The sequence below is a fragment of the Agelaius phoeniceus genome, chromosome 3, assembly GCF_051311805.1.
Source record: "Agelaius phoeniceus isolate bAgePho1 chromosome 3, bAgePho1.hap1, whole genome shotgun sequence".
NCBI lineage: Eukaryota > Metazoa > Chordata > Aves > Passeriformes > Icteridae > Agelaius > Agelaius phoeniceus.
Window position 1 is genome coordinate 33492350 of NC_135267.1, and position 20725 is coordinate 33513074.

A 20725-nucleotide genomic window follows, 5' to 3' on the forward strand; every position below is an offset into this window, starting at 1 on the left:
CCTGTGCATCATCTCCCTGCTGTGCAGAGCACTGCTCTCATCTGGTCAGGACTGCAAAGCATCACACCACTGAAGGAGTCTCACATGGGGGCTCTTGGTTTCTATAAAAGCCCACTTCACACAGCAAGCTAAGAGTCATGAATACTGAGCAAGTCTAAACCCTTGTTTATCCTCACAGATCAGATAGGATCAGAAACAAAGATGAGAAGAAAATACACTTTTTTTTTTTGTTGTGCACTGTTATAGCAAGTGCCACCCCATCAACCCAATGGTATGAACGCATAACACCAACACAGTCCTTTAATACTTCCTTTTTTGAAAATGTTTCTAAAATATAATATATTAAATTTGATAAATACAATTACTACCAGCATTTAATTGATTCTTGATTACAATCAATTATATTTCTGAAACAATCAAGCAACCTACAATTAAAAGTAATTTGTTCATTAGCATGCCCCTACTAGACAATTACACAAATGCATTATTTATGTAATTAGATACAAATACAGTTCATTATTCCACCTTTTATTCTATTGTTGCAAAGCTACACATGTAGAATCTTGCTTTATAGCTCTCCTTGCTTTCTATTGACATGGAGATTGTGCATATTTTATTTACCCAATTTCAACTTAGAAATTGAAACTCAAAAAAGACTCAATCCCTACAAAAACTGTGATTAAAACATTTGTTTGCCATATGGGTGAAAAGTAAAGGTAACAAAATATTTTCTAGGGGAAAACTTCCTATTGAGTTGAAAAAGGCAGCTGTAAATTTTTAGAGGTTTCAGAAATGGAAATTATAATTTCTATGTGCTAAGGCTCTTATATGAGAATTTGAGGGTGAGCATGAAAGAGGAGTTAGTAAAAAATTACTGTGATTAGAGCTGTGTTCAAGACCAAAACCAACTAACAGCACATACTTACTCTATTATGGAATAAAAACCAGTTCAGAATTTGACAGTCATAATCAGGAATTAAGGATCTTATTTTCAGATGCCCTAGTTCTCTATATATTTTACAATTAAAGTTAAGGCAGGCTATGATTGTCCAAGCTTGCTAAGAAAATGTAATAAAATCTACACCAAAACACCACAGCCACATTTGGTTAGACCAAAGCAGAAAGGGCAGATTTGTGAGAACTGGAAGGGGTACCTCTGGCCTGAGAAACAGAGGAAAAGAGAAAGGTACACTGGAAGCTCACCATGCAAGGCACAATGGCCTGTCTGCTAACTGATAACAGTACTGCAATAATTCCAGAAAGAAAAGAAATGCAAAGACTTATCCCCTGTAGAAGACTTAATAAAAAAAAATCTGCCAGACTCGTTGCCATGGGGGTCTGAAGCAAAGGCTATTAAGACCAAGACCTCCCTTCTGATTCCTCATGTAGGGTGACTGCCACAGAATTTAAATGCCATGATTCCTGAAACAGTGGCCAAATGAAAAACCCAAACAACAAAATTTCTATGCTTAAGCTGCAGCAGCCCTCATTTTTCAACAGCATTACACTTTACATTCACTTATTTCATACAAATGTTTTTAATATTTATCATTACAATGATCATTAATAATTACTTGTCATACACACATTGGCATTAAAGAAAAAAAAAAGAAATATTAGAAGAGTGAGTTAGTATCTAATTGTTGCTGGTTTCACTTTTCTTTATGAAAACTAAAGCTCCCAGGGTTAATGGAGAAAAAGTTGGTTTTGTTTGGAAAGCTCCCAGGCAAACTCCTTCTCTGATCTTCCATAGCCCTGGTGCATTCTTTAGGAGAGGAACTCACTAAGCTTCCGCTCTGATTTGCTGACAAATGACAGAGCATAGAGATAAGATTTTCAATAATTGCTCATGCTTGCACTCTTTAAAAGTTAGAAACTGGGAATGGCAGGGAATGGCAGGAAATAAGTGATTGTTGCTCCATCCATAGAGACAGTTGAAGATGTAGCAGCCTTGTGGTTACCTCAGATGCCATCACAAATGATTCTTCCTAATTTTAAAGACACACTGATGATGCTAAATCTTCACTCATTCCTTCAAGCCTGGATGAATTACCTAGAACTTTGCTTTTCTGTGTGTTTCTTGTTTTGTTAACAGACCAGTAAACCACAGTCAGAAGCAGACACTTGAAGAAAAAAAGCAGCAGAACACAAGATAAAGAGAATGAATCAATGAGATAAATTAGCATCATGGTTCTTCAGCAGCCTTGGTGCTGAAAGCTATGCCCCTACTTAGTCTGACAGTCAACCATGAAAAGTATCATGGCAAGAGAATCCCACCAGCTGTATTTTTTAATAACAATAACAGATGTCCCCTCAGATCCTATGGAGTGGATAAGCTACTTGAAAACAAATCTTGAAATGAAAAAGAACGGGCCAGCTACAAGCAGCAGGATCTGTCCATATATCACACCTCTATCAGGGACTGCAACTCCAAAGCAACTGAGGTCAGAAAGGCAATCAAGAAAACCCCCAGGCACAACAGAAACTTTCATGGAGAATCAGCTGACTATGTTATAAAGCAATCACTGACCAACTACAAAAACCCCAAACAAATATATTTAAATGATCATACATTCATCCTTGAGCCTTCTGCACTGTATTTGCCTGAAATAGACAGGTGTTGTATCATGTGTTCATATGTGTCCAGCTTTTTTGATTGATTCCTCTCCATGCTCTTCCTAAGTTAAAAGCTTGCCTCATGCTTACTTCTCTATGGTTTCTCCATGGTTAGTAAAGCAGAGGAAGAAAACTCTACCTCACTGCAACCTTGATTTAATTCTGATGTTTAGACCGAGTAGGAATTTCTAAGCCTCACTGTGGTTCAGTAACACAGCTCCAATGAAATCAAAATACACTAGCCTAGCCTGCAGTCCAATGCTATTCCTCATTGCATCTGGCCTCACTTACAAAACACTTCAAACTTCATCTGCAAAGAAGCACGGCTGCCTTCAAAGTCATTAAGTCTTAAAAATCAGAGGAAAGTTCTTCCAAGCGTGTTTATTTGATCCAAAACATTAACATGCTGACAGCTGTTGAGCTGCTTCATTTAGCTGTCACAACAGACCATGGAGCACCACAGTGAAATGGACACTTCTGTGTCTGACATCTGCCACTCTTCCATTAACTGCTGCTTCACCACAAACATTTCACCCAATAATTGATTTGGCGAGGTGCATGCAACAGAGTGGGGTTTTTTTATGCATTAAAACATCTGGGGTTTTGCACTGAAAGGTTTTGCTGAAAGCAATAAAGTCCAAATAGAAGATTTTTAAACTGCCAGGTTTTGGCTATGACATGAGAAGGATTCCCACAGAGAGGTAACATGCCTCATCTAGTTAGGAAAGCATACCTTCTGTAACAGAAGTTTAAAAGCTTTGCTAAAAATATTAACACTCTAAGCTTTAATAGAAATGAAAAGTCTTAGGAAAGCTTCATCTTTACAGGGCTGTTCTTAAATCCAAAGTATCTGCAACTCAGTGGGAAATGTAAGTCATATGAAAGCAATTTATAATGTTCCACAGCAGAGGCAGAATAGAGTAGCCTTAATATCCAGGGTAAAAAAAATCATCACAGTAGACAACTTTCCAAAATTTAATCCTGGGAAACACAAAGTTCTCAGGGCTTTTAGAAGGGTCTGTAGTGCTTGGGAATCCACAATTCTCAAAAACAGAATGAAAGTCAGGAATTCTCCTACTATCAAAAAAACCAAATGTCTGGGTTTGGAACTGACTGAGGTTAATACAAAAAGCCTCCTTGAACCAAATTTGCCAAAATTGCAAGGTAAGCCATGGAATGCCACTGACATACCCACGAGTAATACCTGTAAACCATAAGACTGCATAGCAAGAAACAGCCTTTGACTTTCACCCGGAGATGACACAAGAATGATTTTGTGCAGTTTCTCAGCTTTGTAGAAAGCATATTTGCATCCCCAGATGCAACATAGGCTGAAGGAACACATTCAATATATAAGTTCTCTGTTATTCACCATCTGTCTTATGCAATGGACACATATGAAGTATCATTTTTGGCTTTATCCAAATGCCTGCCATTGATCTCCAAAATAACAACCTTCTTTGGAAGAAAACTAAATAGAGAAAACTTGCACTCTGCACATTTATACTTTTTACAGAACTGTCTAAATCCAAAATTAAATTAAAACAATGAAAAGCATTCTTTCACAAGAAAGTAAAACATACTTAGCTGGCAGTGCCTTTGGAGGGCATCCCTCAAACACTGCTCTATGATTCCCCAAGGGTATATAGCACCTGACTAAGCTACGGAATCATATCCTTAGGGAGTTTGCAATCAGCTCAGAGGGTAATTCCAAAATGGGAACTCTGAAGAAGCTGATTTACTGTGGATGGGAAGATAAAAAGATGAGACAATAATTAAGTTTGGGATTGATGACTTGTACATCCCACACATTACAACTTTTCTGTCTCATTTTAGAGATGTTCTGCATGCCTCTGGACCTAAACAATCTCATCTACCTTTAAAGTAAGATCTGCTCTGAGCAGGTTAAGCTAGATAGTCTCTAGAGCTTCCTTCTGGGGAGTATACAATAACAGGTACCAAAGACTGAGGCCTCCAAACAGGAAAGGCCTCCAAACAGTTCTAGTTACAATACTTAAGTCTTATCTAAGTGCTGCTTTGATCTAGAGTCAGGTGCCATTTAAAATAATTTATGAGAAATAGGCATAGAAATACTGGGAGCAATGTATAGAGGCAGGTGGGACTATTCCTTGCTTACTAATGGCTTCCCATTACAGTAAGAATATTTTCATCCCTTTTTAATGGGCTGAGATCATTGCCTAAATTTCCTCTATGAATAAGTACTTTCACAGGGTCTTGTGTTGTATTCTCATAAGTTGGACTGTTCCGTTCCACCCTGTTTTCTAATGGTTCTGCCCTGGTTCTCCCTCCCCTCCCTGCACTTATCTATTATCCTAACTCCTCCCCATTTCCCATAGTGACAGATGTATCTTTTTGTATCCCTCCCCGGTGTCCCTGCCTGTCACTCTCTGCTCCCACCTTTTTCTCTAGAATCTTCCAGCTGGAGCCGTGGGTGATTGGGCGGCTCGGGAGCTGGGGCCCCTCCTTTAAGTTGTCCCCATTGGTGTTTCCCTTATGTCAGTTCTTCGTACCCCGCTTCCCCCCTGAATCCCCATTCGCCCGAGGACGGGCTCCTCCCCTGTATCCCTCACCCTTTATAAGTTGTAACAACCAGCCCCTCGCTCTCTTCGGCTGCTGGTTTCCTCTGGGGCTTCAATAAATCCAGATATTATCCCATCTGGAGAGCACCCTTGTTAGTTCCTGCTGGCTGAAGCTTTGACGCGGCCTCATTCTGCACAAGGAGGCACCGCTGCTATAACGCAGGGCATCATCCTTAGGCGCTGCCCCAAAGCGCTGCTATTGGGGTAGCACCCCCAGAGCTGCAAGCGGTGCTCGCCAGCTTGCCGGGACGTTTGAGAAGGTCAACCCTTCTCCCTCCTAGCCAGACCGCTTCAACAGGGCAATTCATCAACATCCTGAGGTAAGTGGGATGACTTGCTCTGACCAGCTGGCCCTTCATCTCTAATGACCACAGAAGGAAGGGAAAACTACTTCAGTCGAGAAGTCTGGCTTCTAAACAGACCAAACTCCATGACAGAAATCCCACAAGTCCCTCACTTGCCAGGGAGGAACCAGTAACTACTCAGTGGAATAAGGGTCTCCATCCCTCTCCTTTACCCAGCTCTGAAGGTGGCAGAGAAACATAAGCCCCACCCAAGAGCTATAATTAGTCATTATTTAGAGGTAGAAAGAAGAATTATGGCTGCTGTGGGTTTAACTTGCGAAGTGTTAACTGTGAGTACATTACAAAGCCAAACTATTCAGAGCTACAACATACATGTCTTTCTTATCTGCCCTGAAAATCATTTTCAGGGTTAAATTCAGCAAAGGGACTAATAGAGGCAACTCCAAGTGCACCTTTAATATCTCCTTGGACTATTAGTTCTTGTTTTACCTAATTTCAGTTTTCCTCAGAAGAGGAGATATGCTAGGTGCATTATGTTTATCAATTCTATTGCTACTGAACTGTTTTATCTTAACAATTTAATATAAAACTGAATTCAGAGGCTTAGAATGGACTTCGAAAGTGTTCCTAAGCAAATTACAGGTTGAAGCTTCAGGAGAAAAAAAAAAAATCAGTTTTGTTTCTTAATTTAGTTTTGTTCTTTTAAAAAAACAACAAAGGCAGCGTAGGTGTTGCAGAAATCTCTGCATCTACCAACATAAATGAAGACCCTCTTATTTTGGTGGTGTTATATAATCTGCTTTACTACAGTCATGCTACATGGGTTACTGTCACACAGGGACAGATCCAGCCCCAAGATAAAAGCAGTATGCCAGGCTGCCTGATGCTAAAAGGACATTTTTCCTTTCTTAGCCCCTCCCTGCCCACAAGTCCCCAAAGACCCATTTAAATGATAAAACCCACTATTTCAAGTGCATTCATGAAAACTATTCAACAGTCATCACTGAAATAATTTGAGGTTTATACTGGCACACATCAGAGTAGAAACTCCTCCAGTGTTTTTCAATGATCAGCAGAGCTGGAGTTCTGCATTCACACATTTTAAAAGCTCTTCTTAGAGTGGAGATTTCATCAGCTGCACAGCTCTGCAAGTTGGCATAAGCTCTTGTTACACTGCCATGGGCTAAATTCAAAATTCTAGCTTAGCACTGATGGCAAACTACAATTAGTACTGTTACTACACTGAAAAAAAAAAATCATGAAATCCATCATTTTCATGGCTACATAAAATTTTACCAGGAAAATGTTCAACTTCTCTGACTTCTGTTCACCTCTGCTAATTTCTTTTCCATTTCATATGAACTGCCATATTTTATAAAAGAAAAAGAACAGCCAGAAAAACAAACTTGTGTAAAATTTTACATTGGGACAAAACTTAAAATTTCTGATTCCTCTACACATTCATGGAAATATCAAACAAAATATACAGACTGTCATTCCAGACAAAAAATAATGTTCATCTAATTAAATATTTTGTTCTGGACATGACCTAGCATCAGTCATTCAGAGGACAATAGATGAAATCTATACCTTATAAATATATGTTTTAGTTGTTTGTGTCTGGATATAAGAAAAAGAATTTATCCGGTGCAAATGTTCCCAGTATCCTTACAAAAAAGTAGCATACTTCTGACCCATTTCAATATCCTCCTGCAAAATATATTACAATAAATTGAATCACAGCAGTAGAATATTCTATCTTATTTTTTAAATTTGCTTTAGATTACCTTAAGTACTCTCTAAATTCCTGGTAATTTACCAAATAATATTTATCACAACAGTGAAACCAAAGCATTTTCAAAAAGAAATGAAATTTATTCTCCAAGATCATACATGAACATGTAGAAGATAACAGTCTAATTATACATAATTTTAAGTAAAAGTCTTCTATGTCCTTCCTCATTGATAGAGTCAGATCTTCTTTTCCAAATTCTTCTTGAAAATGCCCACAGGTAGAATTTGGTATACCTCACTACGTGTTTGGTGGAGAAGAAAATGGGATATTCATCAGTTTGCAACTAACACTAACTTATTAATAGCTTCCATAGTGTGATGTGTTTGAGCAACAAATGGAAGCATGCCTAGAGGGGATATAAGGAGAAGTCATTAAATGCTATAATACAGAGGAGCAGACCACTCTAGCCCTCTGTCTGTTCTGTGTTTACCTGCAGCTGTGAGCCATGCTCAGGTAGGAATATCAATATCCTGCCCATAGTTCTAAGCTGTACTTGAAAGAAGAGACATCTACATTTGTGCTCCAGTCAAGGCTGGGAAGGAGATGTTTGATTCGATGATACCTGTTGGTATAACGCAAGAAGGAGAGCTGAAAAATAAGTCAGAGTTGTATCTGTGATGAGGAGGATGCCAAAGGACACAAAAGTTACTACAAGAAGTCACTTGAACAGCCATACAGAACAGCATCCAGCCATAAAGATTGACCCAACAACTCTCAGAGAAGAAGCTGGTTGCTACTACTATGTGAAAGGCAGGCAGTGTTACAACCAGAAGCCATGTAAGAGCAAGTACTCTGTCCTACAGAAAGGTGGGACTGAACCATATGGACATATCTGACCTCTCATTCTTGAAATCAGGCATTAATGCCATTCTCAATGCACACCAAAAAAAAAAAAAAAAAAAAAAAGTAAAATAGAGTTGACAGCACAAGAGAGAACTAATAACTGAGGACAAAAAAATTCTGCCCATTTCCATGTAAAAGGACAGAAGTGTTGTAAGAGATGAGCCTTGCTAAATCATGACTTCCTCATTGACCTCAAACACAGGAAAGGAGCTCACCAACTAGGTCAGATCACTAAAGAAGAGCATAAAAGAATGGCACAAATAGCTGGAGCACAGGCAAAAGAGGTCAAGACACAGAACATGACTGTAAGAAACAAAGGAACCCTATGATCACAGCTGAGCAGAGATCAGGTCAGGCAAACTTCTGAAGCCAGTCGGCCAATAGCCTGACCTTAAAGTGAGTGCTCCAAAACACCAAAGAACTTGCATTATCTAAACATGAAGTAGAACAGTATATTTCTTTTTCTCAAGAGGAAAGTCTCAGACTGGTCAAATGAGATACATACAAAAAAGCATTGAAAATTAGGTTCCTTTCTCCCTGCCACATCTTTACATTTTTCCTTTTCAGTCTTGTTTGAATCCAGCAGCCACTTTGCCCTTCCTAGGTGTATGAATACTCCAGCCTCCTTCTGACCCCTGTGCCTATCGTCTGCCTGTCTCCTAAGCTTCTCTCTCCTCATTTGACCTGTTTCAAAACCAAGATGCCACAGTCTACCTTCAAGAAACATGTTTCTCCTAAGCATGCTCTTAGGAAAGGACCAAATATCCTTCTCCAGAAATTTCATATAATTCCAAGTTCAAGCAACCACAATAATTATGCAAGCTATTAAACACAAAGTATCTAGGCAGTAAGCTGTGAACAAATAAATCAGGTTCTATAACTAGAAAGACTGCATTAGCCAATGGTTCAGAGAGAATGCAGAGAAGATGCAGAGAGAGCCAGAGAGCTTTTCTTGCATTAGTCTATATGAACAAGATCTATTGGTGTCAAGCTGAATTAACAGCAACAACAGTCAGAGCTCAAATAAAGAACACAGATTATTAATTATATTTTTCAGATTTAATTGGCCTGACAAGTATCAGTGAAGAGATATTAAAAATAGTTGAACTGACATGAGGACTGATAGCAGCTCTGTGATGTCTCATATCTGTGCTTAGAACAGAAGGAAAGAGGAGCTGAGAAACCACAGACAAGTCAAACTGAACCTCAAACTCAAGAACATTTCTGGATAAAGCAATTGTGTGCAGCTATATGATAACACAGATATAAGTGGCAATCAATATGAATTTGTTAAGAATGAACTGACAAAACAATCCAATTTCTTCCTGTGTTGTGGCTAAAAGGCCTTTTTAGAAGAAGAGAAGTGATTGTCATTCATCTTGACTTCCGCAAGTCACAATGAAATCTGAAAACAGAAATTAGATAACTGTACCACAGAGGACCAATGTTTCACTGTCAAATAGAAAGATGCATTGTATGGTGCTTCAGAGGGTCTGTCCAGGGTCTAATCTTTTTTCAGCATTTCTCTTAACAATCTAGATGATAGATAGATAGAAGAAAACATTGCTGACAACAATAGGGATTGCAAGTATGTTGGAGGACTGGTGAAAGATTCAAACAGGTGTTAACAAGCTGAAGAAACAGTGCTTACTCAAGATAAGATAAAAATAAGCTAGTTAGTAATCTGTTACTAACTAAAAGAAGTGGAGGGTGACACCTGGGGGTTATTTCTGATCTCTGAATCACAATAATAACACTGCACAATGATTTTAGATATTTAAGGAAATGAACACACAGGAGATGTTCAACAGAAGATCAACAAGAACTATCAGAGGTAGAAAACCTAAGGCACAAAAGAGGAACAAGAAGAAGGAAAGAATCTGTTCTCCATACCAGTGATGGACAGAACAAGTAATAATGGGCTAAATACCAACCAGAAAGATCCAGCATAGATTTTAGGAAAATCACTCAATTGAAACTAATAATGAAATATTGGAATAGATTGTTAAGGGTAGCTATGGGTTTTCCATCACTGATGATCTACAAAATAGAACTGACAATCTGATTCTGGCCCTGATTCAAGCCTAGGGCACAAGGATGGCTTCTCCAAGTCTCTTTCAAGGCAGATTTCCAAAACAATAAATGGCTATCTCCTTTCTTAAGGACATCCTATCAAATACCTAAATTTCCTTTGTATAAACACAATTTGTCATACAACAGACACTGATGCAATATTTCTTGCTCTAAATGAGTTTATGGATGTGGTAGTCCCAAATATGAGAAAAAACTGGTGGCATCTTTGACAGCAAAAGTAGGGGGAAAAAAACCCACCTTAAAAAATAAACAAACCAGGAGACACATTTTAGTTTTGATCTTTTAGCAGAACTTATCCCCTATCCATTTTTCCCTTACCAATAATATGTTTTCTAGTAAGGGTTTGGTTCTAACTGCTAATTATGAATCTCCAACATGATTCAAAGTTTCTAGCCATAAAATGGGATCATTATTAGACTTTACCTGAGAATTTTCCCCAATGACCTGTTGCTATAGAAGTCAACCTCCAGAGCAAAACTGGAAGGAAGAAGTATTATATCATTAATCACATCACTAATACAGCTCTAATAAGCTAAGGTTCATAACCTCTGGGTGCTGATAGAATCAGATAAAACTGCTGTGACCAATGTTTTAATCAACTGCAATGTTTGCTGAGGGCCATGGTAGTATAGCTTATAAATATATAGGTGCTTTATTCACTTTACAAGAGAAAACACAAAATAAGAACTGAACAGACTCTATAGAAAAACCGCTAGCTTCAATCCTTGGAATGTTTCAAAGCCAAAAGAATTTGGAGGCAATGATGAGTTGCTCCAGCAAAGCTTCCTTACTTCATTAAAATTGTTGTGAAATAATTCCCAAGTATCAGGATGATACAATACCATTCCTTGTTAAGTTCCAAGACTTCTGTCACATAAATTTGTGGTATATATCCAATTAAATTTGTGGTGTATATCCTGCATATATATATATGTATGTGGAAGTTCAGTACACCATTATGCATTTTGGCACCCATGCTGAGTACATCACAAGCAACCAATACCATGGCAGCTCAAAATAGTGGAAGATAATAATAGAAAGGAAGATGGAAAATTAATTACAGAGAAGACATGACAGGTGAAGTCTCCAGACACAGATTCCAAAAACAATTACACTCAATTATTCACCCACTACCAAAAGCATCTGCTGAAGAGCAGAAGAATCCTAAGGTAAAAGAATTGCTATTGCTTCTAATTGCTCATGTTACTTATAATGTATCAGACTAGAACATGCCCTTTCACAAATACACACTTATTCTTATACTGGTTTTCCCTCCCACAAACGTTCTGAGTTGCAAGCCTCCTTTTGAAAACCATATCATTAGACACCAAAAGTTTTGCCTTAGTTTTGCTGATGACAACTGAATTTTCTCTGGTAAGTCTCTATTTTGATTTTAAAAAGAGGACAACTGGATTTTTTTCCCATAGCCTAAGTCACATATAAAATTATTATTATTATAAAATTTCTTGTCAAAGGCAAGGCACTCTCTTATCAAAGTCACAATTATGAAATCGCATATTCAACTTATTTAAATAGAGAAGTGGTTATAACACGCTTTTGGTCACAAAAGGCTTTCCATTCACAGTAATTGTTGGCTTTAGTGAATGTTATGTATTATTGACAATCCTGAAACATATTCAGATACAGTTTCACTGTAGGGAGAGTGTCAAGGGGATGGAGCCAGGTGTGGTGTTGAGCCTAGGGCAAGAGGCAGAAACTGATGCCCAGGAAGTTTCATCAGAATACAATGAAGAAATTCTTTACTCTGGGTACCTGAGCACTGGAACAGATTGCCCAGAGAGGTTGTGGAGCTCCTCCCTCATTGGAAAAATTCAAGAACTATCTGGTTCCAATCCTATACCATGAGCTCTAGGATGACCCAGCTTGAGCAGGGAGGTTGGACAGATGAACCACTGTGGTCCCTTCCAACGTCACCCATTCTGTGATTAACTTCACCAAATAACCAAACAACTTAAAAACCAAACCAAACCAACCCCCAACCAAACAAACCAAAATCCTTCATACTGCAGATTATCCTTAGACAGTAATCTGGAAATCAGTCTTTGATACAGATGTGTTAGGAATAACATAGACATGTTATAGATTACAGAGTGGCTTATAAACAGTTAATTAATTACCTGCAAACTATTTCTCACAGTCATTTTTCAGACTAAAATTGACAAATAACTGCTACCAGAAGGGTAATGAAATAATAATATACATTAGAAAAAGTCTAGCTCTTTCCCATAATTATGTAAATCTGGCACGATTGAAAATGGGGAAAAAAAACAACCTGTTGAACTAAAGTGTAAACCAAAAAACACAACAAACAAGAGGAACAAGTCTACAAATGGTGCTGTATGATGCCCTTTTGATCAAAAGGTGTAGTCCACAGTGTTGAGTAATTCCAAAAATGTAGCTATACAGCTTTTACGCATTAACTTTTTTTATTAAGCATGCTTGTTTACAGAACTCAAGATTTTATTTTAAATCCCTATCTCCTACTTGAATCTATTTCTTTTACTTTAATGCTGCTAATTGAAATTCCTAACACTGCACTTAATTGAGGTCTTCTCTGAGCTTCCCTCTCTGGCCAAGGAACAGGTTTCTTTAAGTTGAGTTAGTTTACTGGATTCTAATCACAGGACAGAAGTAGCCTTAGCTCCTCACTCTTTCTATGTCTGGTGAAAAACAGGGCCATGAGGGAAAGCTATTCTTTATCTACACTGGGGTAACAGGAAAGAAGATAGCTCCCAAATTTCCCCATATTTACTCCTGGTTGCATTTAGGGTCAGAAGGAAGAAGCAAACTAAAGATGTCAAGTGATGTAGCTTTAACTCCCAAGCACTCAAGGAGAATTTTATTGGGCTGAATATGCTCTCTCCAGGTCTCACAGCAATATTAAACTAATCTAACAGCAGAAGGAGTCTAACTATTCAACTTATTTTGTATTCAGTCTATGGTCTCTTAATTGTTTCCAATTAATGCACTTCTTTTCCTGGAAACAGATCGTGCTTGCCTGTGCTTGGCACCTATTAACAGTGGCCTCAGCCACTGGAAACACAGTGGCTACATTTCTGTGCATCCGTCTGTGGATGCAAGACTTGACTGCATTGAAACCATGCTCAACTTGCCCAAAACTTGCAGTTTCACTCTATCTAATGAAGGAACCTGGCTCATTTTTCCAAAAAATAAAGAATTACCTTCTCTAATTTTTCAAGAGCCTGCTGGAGCTTCTCTCAAAAAGAGGTGGACCTTTTGAGTTTGCTATTCTGGTCTTTAATGTCTAGCCAGGAATTCTTATTTCCACATGACAGTGACATCTAAGTGCATTTTTCAGATGTTAGTTATTTACACATTCATCATTCCCCTAAAACAGTCATTCCTAATCGGCATATTAAAACTTACCTGTGGAGTAAGCCAAGTAACTTAAACCAACAAAACATCCAAAGAATGTTGGTTCAGTGTTCAAACTACTGTCTGTAACTATACTCAACATCAGAGATGTGATTAGGAGATGTGATATTATACTTATATTGTTTATATCATATTTATGTTGAGTTATAATTTCTTTCCCTTTCTTACCTAGATGCATTTGAATGAGCTTTTGAGTGTATTGTGCTTCTCTGGTTAGTAGAGCAAGTTTGTTTATCAGTTTAGAAGATAACATGAGTGATGCCTGAAAGTGGGTATTAGAGAGACCTGGGATATAAAAAAGTCTCCCTCTCATTTTGTTCATTTTCTCTTGGATAAAATCAGTCTTATTCCAGGCAATGTCTGCTTGGGACTTCTAGAGAAACCTTTACTTTCATGTACGTATATGATTCACTTAGGCTTGTTCTCTTAAATAACACGAATTTTTTTCCAAGCAAAAGATGCCTACGTGATTTTAACAACAGATAATGGGTTTATAGAATCACAGAATTATTAAGGCTGGAAGAAGACCTTTAGGATGGCCAAGTTCAGTCTCACAGACCCTGTAATTCCCCAGATTCTCCTTCTGTCTTTTTGTAGCTGGGGATCACATTTGCTACCTTCCAGGCACCTGGGACCTGCCCAGCTAGCCAGAGCTGATGATAAATGATGGGAAGTAGCTCAGTGAGCACTTCTGCACCTCCCTCAGTACCCTGGCCTGGATCCCATCCAGCCCCATAGTCTCATGAGTATCAAACTGATGTGGCAGGTCACTGACCATTTCCCCCTACATCATGGGGGCTTCATTCTTCTCCCCAGCGTCTTCTGATGAGCACTTCAGATATGTATCTTCCTATGAAAAGCTGTAGTCTCTAGCAAAATGTACTGCTTGCTAAGAGATCTGACTCCAGTAACCAAGAATTGTGACTAGCAACCAGTGCCTTGCTTTCCTGTTTAACTGATGCTTCAATTAAACAACTCATCTTGGCAACAAGGATTGATTGATGGTGATTTAGAACAGAAGTTAATTTTTTTCATTAATCCCAAGACATTTATAATGATAGTAGTAATAAGAATAATAATGCTGCCTCGCCAGTATTCCTGGTTTAACATATCTCAATTGAGTAAGTACTCACTATACAGAAGCCATACAAAATGTCACCTGTAAACCAGAAGACCTTTGGCTTCTCCTGCACTGTCAGACATGCCAGGTAGCTTTCACATACACACAGTGCAGCAAGGCTGAAAAATAGATTACAGTGACAGAGTAGCAGAAATCCCCATAGAGAAGCAGAGTGGTCAGAGTAGTTATAAACATGCAATTGCTTTCACTGTAACTGATGGCCATGACAGGAGAGGTTGGGAAGGAAAAAAGGATAAGTCTCTGTTATCTATCTGAAGACAGTCCTAGCTTCAGTCTTTGCAAAACAAGGAAATGTTATTTTGGTTTGCTTTGCCCAGAACAGCACTTCAGTATATCATTACACCTTCACTAAAGAAACCAAATGAAGCCTGCTTTGACTACTAGCAGCCAGGGAGATCATTCCCAGTTCCTACAGTTTCTAATGTAAATTCAGCCTCCACTCATTTACTACTGAGAATTACCTATTGGCAAACAAGCAAGCAGTGCTCTGAAGCCTGAGTGCTCTTTAAGAGCTGGGGGCTCTGTGCCTCTCAGGAAAGCAGCATGTGCCAACACACCACATGATGTGATGTACCAATGTTATTCTTTCACCATTTCTGGCAAATAAAACAGTTGCACTTTTAACATTAGCAGGAGCCACTTGACACAAACTCAAAACCCAATTGCTCAGTTGATTCCAAACAAACAGCAGCTCCCATTCCACATTCCTACCCAGCAGGAGTTGTCACCTCATAGAGGGGTGAGCTGGAATATTGCATGAGAACGTCTTCCTCCACCTGACACCACATCTCTTCCACAGTGGTTCCATCTTTACTGTGTAACAAGACCACACATATTAACTTTGAGAGGAGTGAAACTTGCAGACAATGAGCAGAATATGAAGGACTTATTCCAGTGAGTTTCTGTTTATAATCTTCTATTAAAATGTATGGCTTCTTGCTCATCTAGCCCTAGTTTACAATTAAAACCTCTAGAGTCATCCTTGGACTGCCACACCTTCTAGGTGGCTCCGGATTCTCCTCAGAATTTTTTCTATACTCTTTACACTCCACCTTCAACATGTGATTATTCATATCCCCAGCAAGATCTCAGAAAGGCAGTTCACTTACATATTTTAGTTTCATACTTCATCTTAGGTATTAAATATTTCTTTGAACACAGTGGTTTTAATTGACCTGGGCTGGCAGTTTAAGTGGGGTAGAGCTTTATTTCAAATGTATGACCAAGGGCTTCTGTATTCCAAAAGATGGTAACATATTCTGTCTTTCCTCTAATAATTATTTTTCTTCTTTTAATTGTTTAGTATATACAAGAATTGTTTAGTACTTAATACTACACTTATTGCATGAGAACTTACCCAGCTGCACAATAATACTGTTACCATAGAATAACTGCTCAGACAATTTCCTATTCCTGAAGTAATGTCATCTCAGGAAAAATATTGAAGAATATGAAAAAACAATGGTAACATTATTTATCTAATCAAAGAAAGAAAGCTTTTATGGCCAACCCATGCAAAAGGGTTTCAACTGATACATGCACATTTTATGGCACAGCCTGGATTCCACATCAAACCAACAGTTAAAAATGCATATTTTCTTTAAATATAAAACCACTATCTACAACAAAAGTACTCCCTGCTAATTCTCATGGTCCACAATAACAGACTATTTTGTGCATTTCAAAGAAACAGTAAAACCAATTATAGCCCTGAGACCTGGGAATTATGCAAGGAGAAATCCTAACAAATCAGCCCCTTGACATCAGGAATGCATAAAAAAGACATTGTAAGTCCTTATATAAAGGTTGTATTTTTAAAATGGAAAAAAAATGCAGAAAAATATAAGACAGATTGTGTTTACATACTGGTATGATACAAATTGACCTGTGTTGTTTTAATAGATCTAGGTTTGAGGTTTGATTTCAACTCTTTCATTCAATTTTGAACATCCTAAATTTTATGTTTTACAGAAAACCTGTGGGGGAAAAAATCAAAATTCTTCTTTTCATTTACTAGAATATTTTAGTTCAGCACAGTATTATGGAAAAACTATGAGAATGATGATATGGAACAGAACTTTGCCACATGCTCTTTTTGCAAAGTAGAGACAATATTGACACAATGTCCAAAAGAAAAAAAAATCAAGCAGTCCTTTTTAAGTTGAAAACTTCCCTATGCATTGTCTCTAAGCAAATTCACAACTGATGCACAAACCTTTCCTAACAGACCACCAGCACTTGGCTTGGTATATCCCAGTTTGGCCTGGATGATTTGGGTTTCAATTTCCTTGCTAAGCATTGCAACAAACAAAAATTCATGCCATTAGAATTTCAGGCATGCCAGACTCTTCCTCAGCTGTCATTGAACAACTCATGAAAGAAGCTAACGTGTCCCACGCTAAATGTATTTCCATCCCTAGTGGGATGGAACAGATTGGGAAATGGTGTTCCCTACTATAGACTTGGCTCTGCCTCCACAGGAACTTTCAGATCTGGAGCAGAATCAGCTAGAAAGGGAACAAACTGATACTGCAAATGCAGGGCAGAGAATAACCAGCAAGGAATGAGGTAAACCAGGGATCTGCAGAGTTTCAGCAGTGAGCTGAGTTTTGCCTCCCAGTCCTAAGGTGCTGGTTACTGACAGCTCCTGCTGTGAGGCAAGGACAGGAGAACAAAGAGCTAACTGAAAAGAGGACAAAGAACCCTAACATGTCAGGATAAAACCAGAAGCTCTTTCTGCTCTGCTCCCTGCTGGAAGGCCAGTGGCTGTCCTTTGGGTAACACTGGTCTCCCTCCTCTTAGCACTAATGGCCACTCCTCAACTCATTTCTGTTAACAGAGGATATGCAGCAAGTCTGGCAAACATCTGCCCCGGGCTCAGTGTTGTTGCCTCAACACTAGTGCCTAGAGCCAAGCCCTGGCTCAAGGCCACAGGAAGCACTGGAGCTCAGATTTCAGCATGAAAGCATGACACCAAAAGGATTATATCCCTGATAAGTCACCTACAGCCTCTGCAAACTTTTAAAGTTGGAACTGGCAGAGAGGGCCTAACGTGAGCCAGTGTGAATCCTTCATTCCAGCTAGGGTATAATTACATGGTTCTGCTTAACAATGTGACATAGCAGGGGCAATGAAACATCCATTTCACAGTGAGGCCAGAATGACATGGCTACTATGGATGGTTAGGCTACTTAATTTATGTCTCGGAACTCATTTGAATTCATTAAGCATTGTCTACTATATTCAACCTTGCTATAGATAGCTGCTTATAAATTTTATAAGAAATAAACACTTTAGGCATGGGCAATTTGTTTCTTCCTGCAACCAGACTATCTTTTGTGAAATTGTACACTACGGACAAATACTTACAATGTCTAATTTATAGAAAACATGAACACCAAAGACTTCAAACTGTTTCAGAATGGTAGACAGAAGCAAATACATTAGAGGAAGAATAAAAACAAACAAACAAACAGAAAACACTTAAGGTATGGAAGGTGCCTTAAACAGTGAAGATTAATGTTTTACAAGAAAGCCACTTATCACTTTCTGTGCTTTCTGTATTTGAAAAATAATTAGCCATGGGGTGAAATTTTTAAAGAAAACAAGGCAAACATTTCCTGAATTCTTACAAAGTAAGAAGGTAAATATGTGAAGACTTGACTGGAATGAAATAGAATCCCTCAACTTTGAGTGCATTGTTTCCTGTCCTTTAAAAACAGACTAACCCAGTGTGCACTTCATTAGTATTCTAATTGTCAAGTAGTGCTCAGTGGTTGTCTCAGGCTGTCTGATTAAAAATTAAACAAAATTAATTTTTTTCTATTACCAGATGCATTGAAGGTATGGGGGGGGGTTAATTTTTTTTTTTTTTTTAATTAAACTCCCTTCCCAACACATAGGATCACATGCTGTCATAGTGGAGCAGTAACTCACTATACTTTGCAAGAGTAGCCCATGAAAACTATTTAATTCTGAATTTCAGTGCAGAGGTGTTATTCTTACAATGCACTGCTGCTGTTCTGTTCAGTTCAGCTGATCTTTGTGTTCTCCAAGGGTGAAAGAAAAATTGATGGGACTGTAACTATAGAACATGGCAAACAGCTTGATGAGCTGCAACTAGCTGTGGTGCACATAACACAGCTTATTTTCATCCCTAAATGGACACTGTGCTTTGGTAAGGACATTCTTGAGGATGCAGTCTTGGCTCCTGAGCAGACTCAGACATTTATAAGATCTGGACACTAAATGACAAAGTACTCTCTTCCAATTATATACACTTATCTAACAAAAAACTATACCAACAGGTGTTCCCCTTAATCATGAGGGCATTAATAAATATCAACATTAAGTAATTTTTCAATAATCCTAAAAAGGATGACCTAAAAAGTGAATTTCTAGACAGAACCTCAAGACCCTGGCAAAGATTTTCAGGCACATCCAAAGACATCTCTTCAATTTACTCAAATAACTTAAACCATCTTGTGCCTTTGTTTCTTATAATTACAATAGGGATCCTTCTTTCTCTCTTTTAAAGTTAGATACTATGTAAACAAAATTAATTGAGTTGTGTGTACAAACACTGTAGTTGTACAGGATAAAACTGATTCTTTGTTCAGAATACCGAGATTAACGGGACCCAGAGTGTTCCCAAGACACAAGAAAAATATACAGTTATTATTTTAAGCAACAGCCAACTAGAATAACATGCCAATCAGTTTGATCAAGGACAAGAGAGGAATCATGTTAGACTTGAAGGTTTTTGAAACTTAGACTGACTCATTCTTTCATTCATGTTAAGCATGCTGTCACTGGCATGAACTATAGCATTTATAAAACCATTTCAAAAGACCAGGAAAAGTAGTGAACTTGCTAAAAAGCTGTACTGAACACACTAAGGTTGCATTACAAACACTAAAACCTTCAGAAAAAGTACTGAATGAACCTAGCAAGACAGATTTTCCTTAGTGATCAGGCTCTCTTGTGCTGGGAACAACATACAAAGGCAAATACAGATAATGTGATCAAGTCAGTTCTTTTTTTATTTTGGAACATTGGTGGTTAAAAATTTTTATTGGCCAGAAAACAGAGCTTAAGAATTGCAGAATTCTTCTTGATACAACCCAATTTTTCCTCTCTTTCAGAAATTTTTGAGGGCTGTCAGGTATTGCTATGATATTCAATGTTCCTGTGGTATTTACATGTGGCTTCTTCAGTGTCTTAAGGACATGCAGGTATGCAGCCACAGACACTAGGGCTGGACACACAATTTTTCAGTAAGGCTCAGCTGAATTCCTCTTTTCCTGTGGAAATGGTGGTCTCACTTGCATGATTACGCATAAATATTAAGGACAAAGACTAGGAAATTAAATTAAATCCCCAATTTGTTCCCTTGCAACAGGGCCATATACATATGAGAAGTAAACATTATTTGCAGTGGTGGACTGGAGCAGGTTAAGAGGAAAACAAGAGAGAGAATTGAAAGAAACAGGGCAACTCATTCAAAATGACTGAATCTATACAAGTAGACATCAGATAGGGCCATGAAGCTGTATTTTCTTAAAATCAATTTATTATCCTTTTAGAGTTGATCTGAACACTGTCAGACCTTTCGTATTTTATACTTGATTTTCCAAGTCCTTACTCTTTGAACACAGAAAGTGTTCAATGCCCAAATGCTTCAACTATAACCCTGTTAATATAGTGTCAAAAGGGATTTTATTATGGAACTAATAACAGCAATTCACATGGGATATTTAGTGGCACTTAATACAAGTAATCTTACAAAATGTGCTAAGTATGAAAAGCTGTTCTAATGAAAATGTCTTCATGTTTGGAGTCAAACAGGTCTGTGAGTTTTCATGTCCAAATGTAAAATATCTACTATGCCCAAAATTTTGCAGGTTTTAAACTA

The 20725-nt window shown here is 38.1% G+C and overlaps 1 long non-coding RNA gene across 1 annotated transcript; it reads right to left on the reverse strand.

The window, feature by feature from the left end:
• Window positions 1–295: 295 nt before the first annotated feature.
• On the reverse strand, window positions 296–19762 carry LOC143693532 (uncharacterized). Its single transcript, XR_013181291.1, has 2 exons — window positions 7747–19762; window positions 296–7553 (listed from the first exon to the last, which is right to left on the reverse strand). It is a non-coding gene; the product is annotated as an uncharacterized LOC143693532 (long non-coding RNA).
• Window positions 19763–20725: the final 963 nt, after the last annotated feature.